Raw genomic sequence first — 15,688 nt, forward strand, 5'->3', positions numbered from 1 at the left:
CCTTTCTTTCCTGCTTCCAGTTTCTCCCACTCCCTTTTCTCCTTCCAACTAATATCAGTATTTTATGTCGGGAAGCACTATAGGCAAATTATCTTCTTCGTAAAGAGGTACTGTACCCAGACTTCCTATTTTCAATTAACACTAAAATGATATAGGGAGTAACTTAATATTGCTTGATTCAGAAAGCACTTAAGGAAATTTTCTTGTCATTAGTTTGTAATCACGAACCTATCCTACTTCTTTTGATGTGTGCTGGTTAGTATTTATTTTTGGTTACCTTAGACATTTAAAATGTACATACATACATATACACTTAGCATACATTTGAAATAAAATTAAATGAATACATATTTGGGAGACTGGTTGGTGCTGTTGAGAAAGTATGTTCTTAGGGTCAGTCATACAGACCTGTATTTGAATGTCAGTTCTTCTATTTACTACCTATCAATCATTGAACATGTCACTAAAACTTTCTGAAGGTTTTTCCACATCTGTAAAATTCAGGCAATAAGATGTGCTACTGGTAGAGCTGTGAAAATTAAATGGAATGAATTTGCATATGCAAAAGAACACAGACCGGGTACTAAGCAAAAGTGAGTAGCCTTCTGTAATTTATTGAATGCTAGTACATGCAGAAAACTAGACCAGCCTCTCTAAGGGTCCTTCTTCTGAGGAAACTTAAAATCTAACTGAGGAATCATATAGACACACGGAAGATATGTAATTACATATCAGCTTACATTTTCAGAAAACTCACTTAGGACTTTGCAAATTTTTATCACCATTTGAAATTTATCTTGTAATTTGATCCTGGTGCTTACTCACAATTTAATTTTAGGTGGCCCCTTTTACACCTTCCCTCTGCCTTCTGTGTTGGGCATGGCCCCCTTGACATCAAAGTTATACTAATGGAAAAACTGCACCTCCCCACCTCGCAGCATGTTAACAGTCACTGCTGCAGTTGCATGGTGTGCAAGGAGTAGATCTGGACAGGAATCTGTCTTCCAGACCTTTTGTTCTCTGTCTGCACCTGCTGATTTGCATCTTAGTTACCCAGGATAGACAAGTTTTTTTGCTTAGCCATGAAAGTTTCAAAGGAAGCAGGGAAGTAATATTAACCAATCATGGAAATAGGGGTCAGAGTTGTTGCCATCCCCGCTGCAGGCGGGCTAGTTGACTTTTTGTGATCTTTCTTTAGATGCTATCTTGTTCACATAGTTTGTTTGTTAGGTGATTGAAGGGGAAGCTAGGGGAGAGATCTGATCTCTGTTAATAATTTTTCATTTTCTATTTTTTGATCTACAGAAAGAACCATGGGGTTAGGCAAGGTAATGTGTGATCAAAAGATTTGAAAATTGTGTTTGAGCTGGAGATGAGTAGAGCAGGGGGTATCTGGTTTAAGTTTAGTTACAGTATAGCTTTGCTGAAGTGACAAGGCAGAAGGAGTTTCCTGCTGAGGGCAGTTTTCTGCTTATAGGATCAGTGAAATAAAACACTCTCAGGGTGCTGGACAAATTGTGGTAGGTTCTATACATTTCTCCTAGTTCAGGCTTAGAAGTAGACCAGTCTTTAAATGGAAGAAATGAAAGAAGCTCCATTGTGAGTGATGTGGCTTCCAGGAAATCCCGTCTTGGGAAAAATAGTGTTTATAAATGATGGTGTTTGTTGTGGTCCATGTATGTGGGTCAGAAAAGGAGTTTTCTTGCATAGCAGGGTGAAAAGAAAGATAAGTTTACTGAGATAAGAGATGCTGCTGGCTTGGTGGGATGACGTCCTAATAATCAGGGAGGGCTGACCCTGAGTGTGTGGTCATGTCTGTTTTCATAACCCAGAGAGAGAGGAGAGGTGTTATCATATACCTGCTGACCTGCTGATTGGTTGGAGAAAGAGGGATATTCCGACATACTTGCTGTTTGGTTGGGGGCATATCCTTTCCTAGTAGGGGGTAGGAAGGAATAGGCCATGTTGCCTAGTAGGGGGTAGTAGGTGGACGAGGCGGCTTTACAATGAGACTGGTGGGGCAATGATAAGGGTCTGGTAATTCTTGTCTCAACCAGAGGCTTTGAGTTCTATCTCTTTGGAGGGACCTTGAAGTCACACAGGATTATTAAGAGGGTCTTTTCTCATATATTGTTTCACTCAATCACCATCTGCATTTAATAGGAGATTGGAAATCCAAAGAAATCATTTATCCCTCAAAACAAAACAACAACAACAAAAAACAAACACCAGAAACCAACCCCCACTCTCCCATTTCCCACCAAACACTAGTCTGATGTTGCTGTGGAAGTATTTTTTTGATGCGATTAGCATTTATACAGTAGACTTTGGGTAAAGCAGATGACCATTCATAATGTGGAAAGGCTCCATTCAATCAGTTGAAGGTCTTAAGAGCAAAGACTGAGATCCCCAGGGAGGAAGGAATTCTGCTTCTAGACTGACTACCTTCAGATTCAAGACTGCAAAATCAAATCTTCCTGGTTCTCCAGCCTGGCTTGGCCTGCCCTGGAAGGTTTTGAATTTTCTAGCTCCTCACATCTATGTGAACTAGTTTTAAGAATCGGTCACCTCCATGCATCTCTCTCTTTTCTTCCCCTCTCTCTGTCTGGGTTTTCTGTTCTGTTTCATTGATCTATGTGTCTAGCCTTCTGTTAATATCACACTCTCTTGAAACTGTGGCTGTGTAGTAAGTCTTGACATTCTAGCCTAAATAGAATGTCTTCCAACTTTATTCTTATTTTACAAAACTGTTTTTTTAAAAATAATTTTAAGTTCTTTGCCTTTCTATATAAATTTTAAAATAAGCTTCTCTATGCCTATCAAAAAGTCGTGCATTTTAAAAAATACTTTATTTAATTCTATTATGAAAGCCATATATGTTTATCATTGAAACATTAGAAAATACAGATTAACACTAATAATAAATGCTATAATGGACCTCTATAGATAGGCCACCAAAGTGACCAAAAGGCTTGGGGAACTGCCCTGTGTTAGATTAAATGTTAGTTTAACTAACATTTCTTGATAGCATCTCACAAATTTAACCAGACATTATCACCAAACATTTATTTATTTATTTTTTATAATTTATTTTTTTCCCACTGTACAGCAAGGGGATCAAGTTATCCTTACATGTATACATTTTTTCCCCCACCCTTTGTTCTGCTGCAATATGAGTATCTAGACATAGTTCTCAATGCTACTCAGTAGGGTCTCCTTGTAAATCTATTCTAAGTTGTGTCTGATAAGCCCAAGCTCCCGATCCCTCCCACTCCCTCCCTCTCCCATTGTGGCAGCCACAAGTCTCTTCTCCAAGTCCATGATTTTCTTTTCTGTGGATATGTTCATTTGTGCCAGATATTAGATTCCAGTTATATCATATGGTATTTGTCTTTGTCTTTCTGACTCATTTCACTCAGTATGAGATTCTCTAGTTCCATCCACGTTGCTGCAAATGGCATTATGTCATTCTTTTTTATGGCTGAGTAGTATTCCATTGTGTATATATACCACGTCTTCCAAATCCAATCATCTGTGGATGGACATTTGGGTTGTTTCCATGTCTTGGCTATTGTGAATAGTGCTGCAATGAACATGCGGGTGCACGTGTCTCTTTTAAGTAGAGTTTTGTCCGGATAGATGCCCAAGAGTGGGATTGTGGGGTGATATTATCACTAGACGTTTAACCAAACATTATCATACTAAGTCCTCATTAGAATACTGGAGGAAAATATTATGTCCTTGACTCTTAAGGAAACTGAGACTCACAAAGGTTAAATAAATTGTCTAAAATCACCTATTTAGCAAGCGTTAGAGCCACAAGTCGTACAAGGCCTTTTGTAATCTGGCTACTGCCTTATCTCCCATCACCCTCTCACACTTGATGTGCTCCCTGTACTGATTCACCTGTGATTCTAGATATGATGTTCTGCCAGGACTGCTCATTTCCCTTTTGATAGCCTGGGAATTTATTTTTCAACATGAAGTTCAAGTATCATCTCCTCTAAGGGGGCTTTATAAGCAGTCTCTACCCACCCTTCTACCCCCTTTACCTTTGCTTTATTCAGTCTCTCCTAGCTATTGGAGCTACCTTGTATATGGTTCTAGTTGAACTCACTAGTGTTATAGTTTATTTACTTTGTCTCTAATAGGCTTTGAGCTCCAACAAAGGCAAGGACTGTGTTGGATTTTTTTGGGCCCCACCCATGGCATTTGGAAGTTCCCAGGCCAAGGATCGAACTTATGCCACAGCAGTGGTAATGCTGGATCCTTAACCTGCCAGGCCACCAGGGAACTCCACGGACTGTGCATTATTTGCGTTGCTCCAGAAAATAGCACATTGTCCAGCCATTTGTGGCTTTATAGATTTGTCAATTAAAAAAAATTAATGCTAACCACCGATCTCAGGCAGAAGTCATAACTCTAATGTATATAGAGATCAGGAAGGTAATAAATAAGTGACAGGCTGAAAATAAGACTGTAGAGAATAGTGGGGTCTATTGTGAATGGAGGAGCTTCACAGATTTACTTAGAGATATTAAAATTAGATCTTTGGAAAAGCATCATGGTAGGTAAGCCAAAAATACCTGCAGCAGAATAGGCATGTGGGTTGCAGAATTTAACTCCATCCTTGACAATTTATAATGTCATTAGGGGGAAAAATCTCATCAGGGAGAAAAATTCCTAAGAGAATATAAAGCTAGACTAGACCTAAAAATAAAAAAGGTTGGTCCATAGATGTCCAGCATTGAGAAGCATGAAGGCACAGAGCAGATTATCAGGCCACAAGTCACAGATTTTAAGTGGTTTCCCTGATCAAAAGTATCTACATCTACTTTATAGTTAAATATTATGTTATATATTCTTATTATAATATATACTATATATAATTTAAAAATAATGTATGCACTTTTAAATTATATTCATTAGAATATGAATATTATATTATTTATTCAGGTTGTGTTCAGGTTGTGATATATCATTTTATAGATTCCCATGTAACCTAGATACTAATGTTTTGGAAATATTTTCTCCAATTTTGTTTCATATTTTTACACTGTTCATAGTGTCTCTCTCTCTTTTTTTTTAATCTTTTTGTCTTTTTGTTTGTTGTCTTTGGCAACACTGGATTCTTAACCTGCTGTACCACAGCAGGAATTCCTAATGTACTCAAATTAATCAATCTTTTTTTTTTTAATGGTTTGAGTTTTGTTATATTTTATTTAAGAAATCCTCTATGCCCTAAGGCCATAAGGGTACCCTTCTATATTTTCTTCCAAATTTTCTTCAAGATTTTCTCTTTAGTATTTATGTTTAAATTATATTAAAATCCACTTGTGGCCTGAGGTGTGGATCTAATTTTATTCATTTTTTTCACACATAAACTGAAAAAATCCTGAACAATGTGATAGCTGTGAGTTCAGTTTTTTTTTGGAGACTGAGGACTATAGCATTGCAGATAGCTGTGAGAACTGCTACCAGGAGTAGGAATGGAGTCAGCATATATATGATTTTGGTGCAGTGGGTATATGCAATCCAGCACACATTTCTTTTTTGTGTGTGTCTTTTTAGGGCCACACCCACAGCATATGGAGATTCCCAGGCTAGGGGCTGAATAGAAGCTGTAGCTGCCTGCCTACACCATAGCCAAGCAATGCCAGATCCTAGTCACGTCTGTGGCCTACACCAAACTCGTGGCACATTTGCCGGATCCTTAACCCACTGAGTGATGTCAGGGATCAAACCTGTGTCCTCATGGATACTAGTCAGATTCGTTTCCGCTGAGCCATGATGGGAACTCCCCAGCAAACATCTTGGTAGAAGGTTGCAATTACTCCTGAGGATGTCTCCATTAATGATTTTAGTGCTTTTCTGGGTATAGAAAGATGCAAGAAATTGGGTTTGTAAAGTTTTCTCCTGAACTTATCTAACTATCTGAAGGCTTGTTCTGCCAGTTTTTCTCAGAGCACAGAATGCCTCATTCCTGATCTCCACCTGAACCTCTTTCAGGCTGTGTTCAGATCAGGCAAATGCAATGGCTAATGCCCTAATCCTTGGAGCTTGACATTCTTTAGTTGGAAAGCAGGATAATTGCATTATCGGGATAAGCTAGTTATGCTGCAATAACAAACAAAACTCTAAATCTTAATGGCTTAACACAGCAAAGCTTTTTTCCAATACTGGTGGCCATTCTGGGGTAGGGTGAATGAAGTTGGTTCTCTGCTCCACAAATCTCTCAAAGACCCTGGCAGAAGTAACTCTGCCATTTTTTCCAGAATACACAGCCTCCTCCATTAATGTTGGAGGAGAGGAGTGCAGGGAGCTCTCTCTCCTGTTCCTATCCTTTCTGCACACAAGTTGTTACCATAGTCTGTCATATGGCCTGACCAGCTGCAAGCCGGTGTGGAAGTGCTGACTTCAGTCTGTTCAAGAGGAGAGGAAAATCAGACGTGTTGTACACTGTCAGTGTTTACAGATTATCTCACTGTCCCAGCACCATTTACTGAATAGTTCATCCCACCACTGGCCTACCCCCACTTGATTTGTGACTTCATCTCTGCTGTATTATGTAATCTTACGTTCACTTAAGCAAGAATTAGTTTCTTGGCTCTCTATTTTGTTCCAATGTTTTATTTGTCTCTTCTTGGCAAATACCATAATTTCTTTTTTTTTGGGGTGGGGGGAAGGCGCACCCACCATATAGAAGCTCTTAGGCTAGGGATTCAATCGGAGCTGCAGCTGCCGGCCTGTGCCACAGCCCCGGCAACACCGGAATCCCAACCCACGGAGTGAGGCCAGTGATGGAATCCTCATCCTCATGTATGCTAGTTGGATTAGTTTCCACTGTACCACAACAGGAACTCCTAGAATTTCTTTTTTTTTGCCATTTCTTGGGCCGCTCCCGCGGCATATGGAAGTTCCCAGGCTAGGGGTCGAATTGGAGCTGTAGCTGTTGGCCTACGCCAGAGCCACAGCAACGCAGGATCCGAGCCGCGTCTGCAACCTACACCACAGCTCACGGCAACGCTGGATCATCAACCCACTGAGCAAGGGCAGGGATCGAACCTGCAACCTCATCGTTCCTAGTCGGATTCCTTAACCACTGCGCCACGATGGGAACTCCTAGAATTTCTTAATTACTATTCCTGCATAAAGTTTTTATATATGAAACAGTGAGTCACCTACATTGTCCTTTTCCCTCAAAATTGTTTTTTTTTTTGTTTATAATTGTCTGGTTGTTCCCAAATTAATTTTAGAAATACTTTGTCAAGTTGCATGAGAAAATCTATTAGCTTTTGCCTAGGATTATACTTAATTTATAGATTAATTTCACATTATGTGCCATATTTAGGATATTGAGTCTTGTCATTGATAAGTACTAAAATTTTTTTCCTTAAAATATCCGTTTTATTTTGGTCCATGAACACTTTTCACAATTGAGTGTATTCATTTCTATTAAAGTTGTTTAAAGAATGACCTCTTGGAATTCATCTCTAATGTTGCCACAGATAATTTTATCCTAAATCCAAAACACTGTTTTTATAATATTAAAACTATTTTTTCCCATTCATCTTTTCAGCATGTATTTGTGATCAGTACAATATGGTCCCTTATAGTATATACATATACATATTTTTTGACATACCTGCAGCATGTGGAAGTTCCTGGACCAGGGATCGAACCCAGGCTACAGCTTCAGCCAGAGCCACAGCTGCAGCAATGTTGGATGCTTAACTTGCTACACAACATAGGAACTTCCTCCCTTAGAGCATTTTTATTTTTTTGGTAAATCAAAATTTATTAGATTAGAACTCTCATACTTAAATTATTACCTTAGGGATTATCAATATTCCATTATAGTCATAAATACTAAAATTTTAATTTCTTCCACAGAGCTTTGTACTTTCTCAATAAAATTCTGACATCTTTTTCTAGATTTATTTCTAAGTATCTTATAGATTACTTTAAGTCATTTAAATAGTATTTTAAAAATTACATTTTCTAATTGTGATTTGTATATAGGAATGTAATTAACTTTTTTGGGGGTATTGATTTTATGTTCAGCAAACATTCTGAACTTTCTCTTTGTCTCTAATATTTGGTCTGTGTGGAAAATTACAGTATATTTGCAAAAAATAATGCTGTTCTTTCCCTCTAACCCTTACACTTTCTTTCCTTCTTCCTTCTTTTGGCCTCCCTTCCTCTCTCATGCTTTCTTTTCTTCTTCTGCTTTTCCTCTCCTCTTTCTGCATTGCCTAGGGCCTTCCATTTGAATTTGTTCAAGCATGATAGCAGGCTTCTTCAAGAAGGATTCTCTATGCTATTACTATTAAGTTTGCTATAAGTGTTGAGTAGATACCTTTGCGATTAAAGGAATTCCCAATGTCTTTATATTTTGCTAAGAATTTTTATTATCAAAGATTGGTGCTGAAATTTTTCTCCCAAGATCTTATTTGAAAAGAAAAACAAAAACCCTCTAACTTTTACTTTTCTTCCAGTGCTTTTGCTTTTGTACCTGGTCTTCCCATTATCCTGGGGTTGATTTCCAGAGAATGTTTCCAGCTGTGCATGACACTTTTACTAATAAGTAGATGCCTCAGTGGTTTGATGACCACAGGCCTTCCCTTTCCAGGACTCTGATTCTTTTTGTGTTCTACGTTTGAAAACTTATTTATATGTGTGGATAAAACCCACGTCCCTCCAGTAAGTTTTTGACTGATGGGAATGCAAAGGACCAACTCAGAAAGCAGAACAGTAAGTTTAGGCTGATCCTATTTATTTCAAACTTACAACAATTCAATAATTGATATTTTCATGACATTATCAGAAAGTTTAAACTCATCCCCATGAGATAAAGCCTCTCAATGTTCCGAATACTCTTTTTGCTTAGGTAGTAAAATTTACAGGTTGAGCCAGAGGGGGAACAAAGTGACAACCAATTATTTTCTGTTTCTTTTGCACTAGTTGCAAATACCTCTCAGTTCTTCCACCCCTGAGGCTTGCAGATTAATTGTACCTACTCAAAGGCAAGGGCACCCTTCCTAGAATGTTGTTTGTCAGCAAAGATTATAGCGATTCAATTTTGTCAGTTCCTTCATGGCTACAATCACATTGGTGGTTCTATAACTGTCAGTAAGATTTCTTAGTTAGCAAGATAGATATTGAAGTTCTTTGTAGGGGGAAAGATAGATTTTCTTTTATAAAAAGAATTAAGGTTAAATCAGACCTGAGCTCTAAATCTAAGGTACCGTCTCTTCAGAGTTGGTGTCTGGATATTTTGGTCTGAAGGGCAGAAGTTTCTCTGACTTCTAGTTCACTGATCCAGTGGGATTATGCGGGTGATGAGCTGCCACTGTCATTTGATGATTGAGAGCAGATACTATCTGTGTATATAAATCGGTGACTATTCAGCATTTAATCCTGAAGACTGCCTGGGTAATAGAAGTTTTCTCTCTGAAAATGTAGCCAAATCCTCACTCATGCACTTCTGAGGTTTTGTGTCAAATTGCTACAGCCTGGAGTATGTTGAAAGCTTCCCAAACATGTCACAGAAAACATTAGTCCTTAGTAATTTTCCTGAAAGAAAGGGAAAATGACTATGTATTAACCACTTTTCCGTTTGTGGCTAGTTTAGAAATGAACTCCTATGAGAAGTGGACCGCGCATGGAACTAGGCAAGAGTTAAGATACCTCTCAACCAGTACACTGAAGACTACTGCCTGTATGTGTTGGTGGTAGAGATCTTTAGGTTGCCTTCCTAGCTCTATTCTTTTGTAAGTGAACTATTATTTGAAGATTTTGGGGAGTTGAGTATATATCCTGAGGTGATTATTGAAGCAGAATCCTCATTCCTCAACATGTCATGAAAGAGCCTTGTCAACTCTGGAAACTTTACTTACTGCTATATCAGGAATGGACCAAGCCTGTGGTTTCTGAACAGGTTTTGAATTGTTTAGGACAAAACTTAACTCTGGCAATCCATATGCTTCAGCTTCAAGGATTGTCCATAACATTCCTGATCCTTGAACAGAACAGCAGGGAGAAAGCAGAGCTAATGTCCATGTGTCCATGAAAAAAAAATATTTTTTTCCATTCAGTTTTTCAGTCTTCTGGAAAGTCCATTTCTCCCATTCTCTCTTACTTATTACATCAGCTATCTGTTTAATTCTACAATTCCTAACGTGTTCCAAACTTCCAGAGGGCAAGCGCTTTCTCATATTCATCTCTGGATCTCCAGTTCTTGGGCATGTGGATCACATTTATTGAATCTGGGGTGGGAAAATATTATAAATATCAATGAATGGCTCACCTCTTTCCCCCACCAGTTTTTACCTGTGATTGCTACCCTTCCTTCCTTTGGACAGCTGAATAGTCTCTTTTGATTTGCTCATTGAAGGAATGATGAAGCAGATCATGAAAAAAGCAAAGGAAAAAACCTTGAGTCTTGAGATTCAACATCATGGGCCTATTTATGCAGAAGATAAAGGTTTGGAGGAACACGAATTACAAGCATCCAGGGCATGATGAAGATTCTCCTGGTTATGACTGGAGTTGCCAATACATCAAAGTCAGTGAGATCCAGAGAAGGAGGCTTGTGCCCTTGTATCTTCCCCTTGTCCAGCCCTCGATAATCCTCACACATCAGGGAAAGGAGGAAACATAATTCAGAAACTGAGAGAGAAGATACAAAGAGGTTTTGTGGGTACGAATCAGGAGAAATTAGGGGTGACTTTTGGGGTCTGAACACCACTCAGCAATAGAGGGATGATAGCATCAAGGCTCAGATGCCTGTATACCCTTAGTTCTATGGAGCTTCACCCTATCACCCAGAGATATACACCTCAAAATCTTGAGGAAAGGGTGAGGGGGGCCTGAATTGACTCTAATAATATATGACCACCCAGTAGAATGAAGAAAAACTTAAAGTCATGGTTTTTTAACTCTATAATTTGTGAACTAACGTATATTTACAGGCTGCAAATATCTGTCACGGTGTGACTATACATGCATATACTTTTAAAAATGATTTTGTTTCTGAGGTCAGAGGTTGAATCTTTTATTTCTTATTGAAATAAGGATGTACTTAGTCCTGATTTCTCAATTTTTCAGCTATGGCCAAAGTGAGTCTCTAGCAAAGGAGATGATATGAGACAGGTGGCATCTTCAGGAGGCAGATCAGATTTCAGACTCCTCCAAGAAGCCTCCTCTTGACCCCTCTTCAAGGCCGAGTTAGGAGGCTTGGCTTTGTTTACATGTGGCAGCCTGTTCACACTCTTATCTGTGTACTCATTATAGTCTATGGCAGAGATCTCTTTGTATGCAAGATGAACCCTGGGACTATAAACAGTTTATGCTTCTTGTCCTTGTGTAATTATTAAGAGCAACTGCTTTATTTTAAAAATTGTTGCAGTTTAGGAGTTCCCTTTGTGGCTTGGTGATTAATGAACCCAACTGGTATCCATGAGGATGGGGGTTCCATCCCTGGCCTTGCTCAGTGGGTTAAGGATCCGGTGTTGCTGTGAGCTGTGGTGTAGATTGCAGGCGCAGCTCAGATCCCATGTTGCTGTGGCTGTAGCATAGTCTGGGCAGCTACAGCTCTGATTCGACCCCTAGCCTGGGAACCTCCATATGCCGCGGGTGCAGCCCTAAAAAACGAAAAAAGACCAAAAAAAAATTGTTGCAGTTTAGAGGATAAAGTTTGGGGCATGCTACTTGTGCATCTATGTATATCATTAGACTGTATTCTTTCAGGGCAAAACCATTGTCCTAGTTATCTTTCTATCTTCAGCATTTTGAATAGTGAAGCATACTGCAGGGATTCAGTGAAAGTTTACTGAACTGCTTAGGCCAAAATACTTCAGGAAATATCAAAAATAACTCTCTGCACAGGAAAAAGCCATAATGAAGGAGGAATTGAAAGCAGCTATATCAGAGTTCTTGCAAGAAACAGATGGCACATTTCAAGTGGGTAATTTGAGGCGTTACAAAGGTGTGAAGATAGTACAATACCTGTGGCAGTGTATTGTTACTGGAACCTGGAGTTGGGTGAGGGAGAAAAGGTGAGGCAGTTAGGGAAAGAGGCCTGTGTGGAGAGGGTTGCCTGACAAAAGCTGTGGTCTTCAGTTGTGGATCCACACCCATGATGATGCTGAGGGAGAGAGTTGGTGAAAAATATCCAAACCTTACTTTCTCTCTTCTTCTTTTTATTTTTATTTATTTTTTATTAATGATTTTTTATTTTTTTCCATTACTGCTCATTTACACTGTTCTGTCAATTTTCTACTGTACAAGTCACACATACATATATACATTCTTTGTTCTCACATTATCATGCTACATCATAAATGACTAGATATATATAGTTCCCAGTACTATACAGCAGGATCTCATTGTTTAGCCATTCCAAAGCAAGAGTTTGCATCTACTAACCCCAAATTCCCAGTCCATCCCACTCCCTCCCCCTCCCCCTTGGCAACCACAAGTCTGTTCTCTGTGTCCATGATTTTCTTTTCAGTTGAAAGTTTCATTTGTGCCACATATAGATTCAAGATAATGTGGTATCATATGGTATTTGTCTTTCTATTTCTGACTTCACTTAGTATGAGAGTCTCTAGTTCCATCCATGTTGCTGCAAATGCCATTATTTTGTTCTTTTTCATGGCTGAGTAGTATTCAATTGTGTATATATACCACATCTTCTTAATTCAATCATCTGTTGATGGACATTTAGGCTGTTTTCATGTCTTGGCTATTGTGAATAGTGCTGCAATGAACATATGGGTGCATGTGTCTTTTTAAAGGAAATTTTGTCTGGAATATATGCCCAAGAGTGGGATTGCTGGGTCATATGGTAGTTCTCCATATAGTTTTCTAAGGTACCTGCATACTGTTTTCCATAGTGGTTGTACAAATTTACATTCCCACCAACAGTGCAGGAAGGTTCCCTTTCTCCACACCCCCTCCAGAATTTGTTATTTGTGAACTTATTCATGATGGCCATTCTGACTGGTATGAGGTGGTACGGTCAGCAAAAGTTGATTTGCTTTTCTCTAATAATCAGTGATGTTGAGCATTTTTTCATGTGCTTGTTGGCCATCTGTATATCTTCTTTGGAGCAATGTCTATTTAGGTCTCTTGCCCATTTTTCAATTGGGTTTTGGCTTTTTTGCTGTTGAGTTGTACAATTTGTTTGTATATTTTAGAGTGTAAGCCCTTGTCAGTTTTATCATTTGAAACTATTTTCTCCCATTCTGTAAGTTGCCTTTTTGTTTTTTTTATGGTCTCCTTTGCTGTGCTCTTCTTTTTAAAAATCTGGTTAGTGCTCCCCTTTGGCTGAACCCAACAGGAATTCAAGGGCAAGGGAGTCTTCCTGTATATGCTATATACTTCCTAAGACACATAGCATTGTAGAGAAGGGTGGAGAATGGGTCTGAGCGCAACTGGAAGATTTGCAGCAGTTATAGAAAAAGAAAGTACGAGACATGAGGGGAGGATAGAGGAGGTAAAAATAATCTCTGAAGTCATGAACTGTGATAGTAACAGCAAGGGTAGGATTTTCTGTGAATCCTGGAATTACTGAAAGCAATGACCACATTTTATATTTCTTCAAATTGTTCAAAGTCTTTATCATCTAATAGACTTTAAGTTCCTTGAGGGCAGAGACTACCACCAGCACCAGCATAGGTCCTGGTAGGTTCTCAGTAGCTATTGACTGAATGAATGAATGAAGTTTCTGTGTGGCTTCATCAGAGAGGACACAGCACAACTGAGAAGATTCCCCTACCTTAAGTCATTATGAGCCCAGTAAAGATTTTCAAAGAATGGAAGTTTTTTTTCAATGATGCAGAAGGCAGTAGTGTTTAATTCAGTATTCAGGGGGAGAGAGACTGAATCCTGTGGATCTAATTTCTACTCACATGAGACAATTAATCTTTAGTTTGGAAGGAAAGATTCTCCATGCCTCATCATAATGTTCCGATTACAGACTGGCTATAATGAATTACTATGTATTTTACTTTTCTGGTAATTAAATTTTGTCTCAACACTGTTCCAGTAATCTTCACAACAAATCAGAGGGTTGGATGGACATGTTTGACCCAGAGTGTATATGCGCTCAGAAATTCTGGGCAGGTTGGCAGAGCGCAGGGTGGGGATAGGATGGACGCTCAGCCTATTTTGGCGAAAGTAAAATTCTGTGAAACTAATTGCAAAGGGAATTTATGGAAGGATGCACTGACACAGGTGTTCCATTGTGTAGTTCTGCACAGGACTCAGTCTACTCAATGATCAGGGCCAGGCTTTAATTCAAAATTAGGAGGAAATAATGATAAACAAACAGCACAGGCAGAGTGGATATGCTCAGGAAGTAGTCTGTGACTATTACAATGCGGAGTCAATGGCATCCTCGTATTCTAGGCACAGCTTAGATGAATCATTTTTTTTTTAATAATTTTTTTATTTTCCCACTGTACAGCAAGGGGGTCAGGTTATCCTTACATGTATACATTACAATTACTTTTTTCCTCCACCCTTTCTTCTGTTGCAACATGAGTATCTAGACAAAGTTCTCAATGCTATTCAGCAGGATCTCCTTGTAAATCTATTCTAAGTTGTGTCTGATAAGCCCAAGCTCCTGATCCCTCCCACTCCCTCCCCCTCCCATCAGGCAGCCACAAGTCTCTTCTCCAAGTCCATGATTTTCTTTTCTGAGGAGATGTTCATTTGTGCTGGGTATTAGATTCCAGTTATGAGTGATATCATATGGTATTTGTCTTTGTCTTTCTGGCTCATTTCACTCAGGATGAGATTCTCTAGTTCCATCCATGTTGCTGCAAATGGCATTATGTCATTCTTTTTTATGGCTGAGTAGTATCCCATTGTGTATATATACCACTTCTTCCGAATCCAATCATCTGTCGATGGACATTTGGGTTGTTTCCATGTCCTGGCTATTGTGAATAGTGCTGCAATGAACATGCGGGTGCATGTGTCTCTTTTAAGTAGAGTTTTGTCCGGATAGATGCCCAAGAGTGGGATTGCGGGGTCATATGGAAGTTCTATGTATAGATTTCTAAGGTATCTCCAAACTGTTCTCCATGGTGGCTGTACCAGTTTACATTCCCACCAACAGTGCAAGAGGGTTCCCTTTTCTCCACAACCCTTCCAGCACTTGTTATTTGTGGACTTATTAATGATGGCCATTCTGACTGGTATGAGGTGATATCTCATGGTAGTTTTGATTTGCATTTCTCTTATAATCAGCGATGTTGAGCATTTTTTCATGTGTTTGTTGGCCATCTGTATATCTTCTTTGGAGAAATGTCTCTTCAGGTCTTTTGCCCATTTTTCCATTGGTTGATTGGCTTTTTTGCTATTGGGTTGTATAAGTTGTTTATATATTCTAGGGATTAAGCCCTTGTCGGTTGCATTGTTTGAAACTATCTTCTCCCATTCTGAAAGTTGTCTTTTTGTTCTCTTTTTGGTTTCCTTTGCTGTGCAAAAGCTTTTCAGTTTGATGAGGTCCCATGGGTTTATTTTTGCTCTAATTTCTATTGCTTTGGGAGACTGCCCTGAGAAAATATTCATGATGTTGATGTCAGAGAGTGTTTTGCCTATGTTTTCTTCTAGGAGTTTGATGGTGTCCTGTCGTATATTTAAGTCTTTCATCCATTTGGAGTTTATTTTTGTG

This window comes from Phacochoerus africanus, chromosome 15, assembly GCF_016906955.1.
Source record: "Phacochoerus africanus isolate WHEZ1 chromosome 15, ROS_Pafr_v1, whole genome shotgun sequence".
Lineage (NCBI taxonomy): Eukaryota > Metazoa > Chordata > Mammalia > Artiodactyla > Suidae > Phacochoerus > Phacochoerus africanus.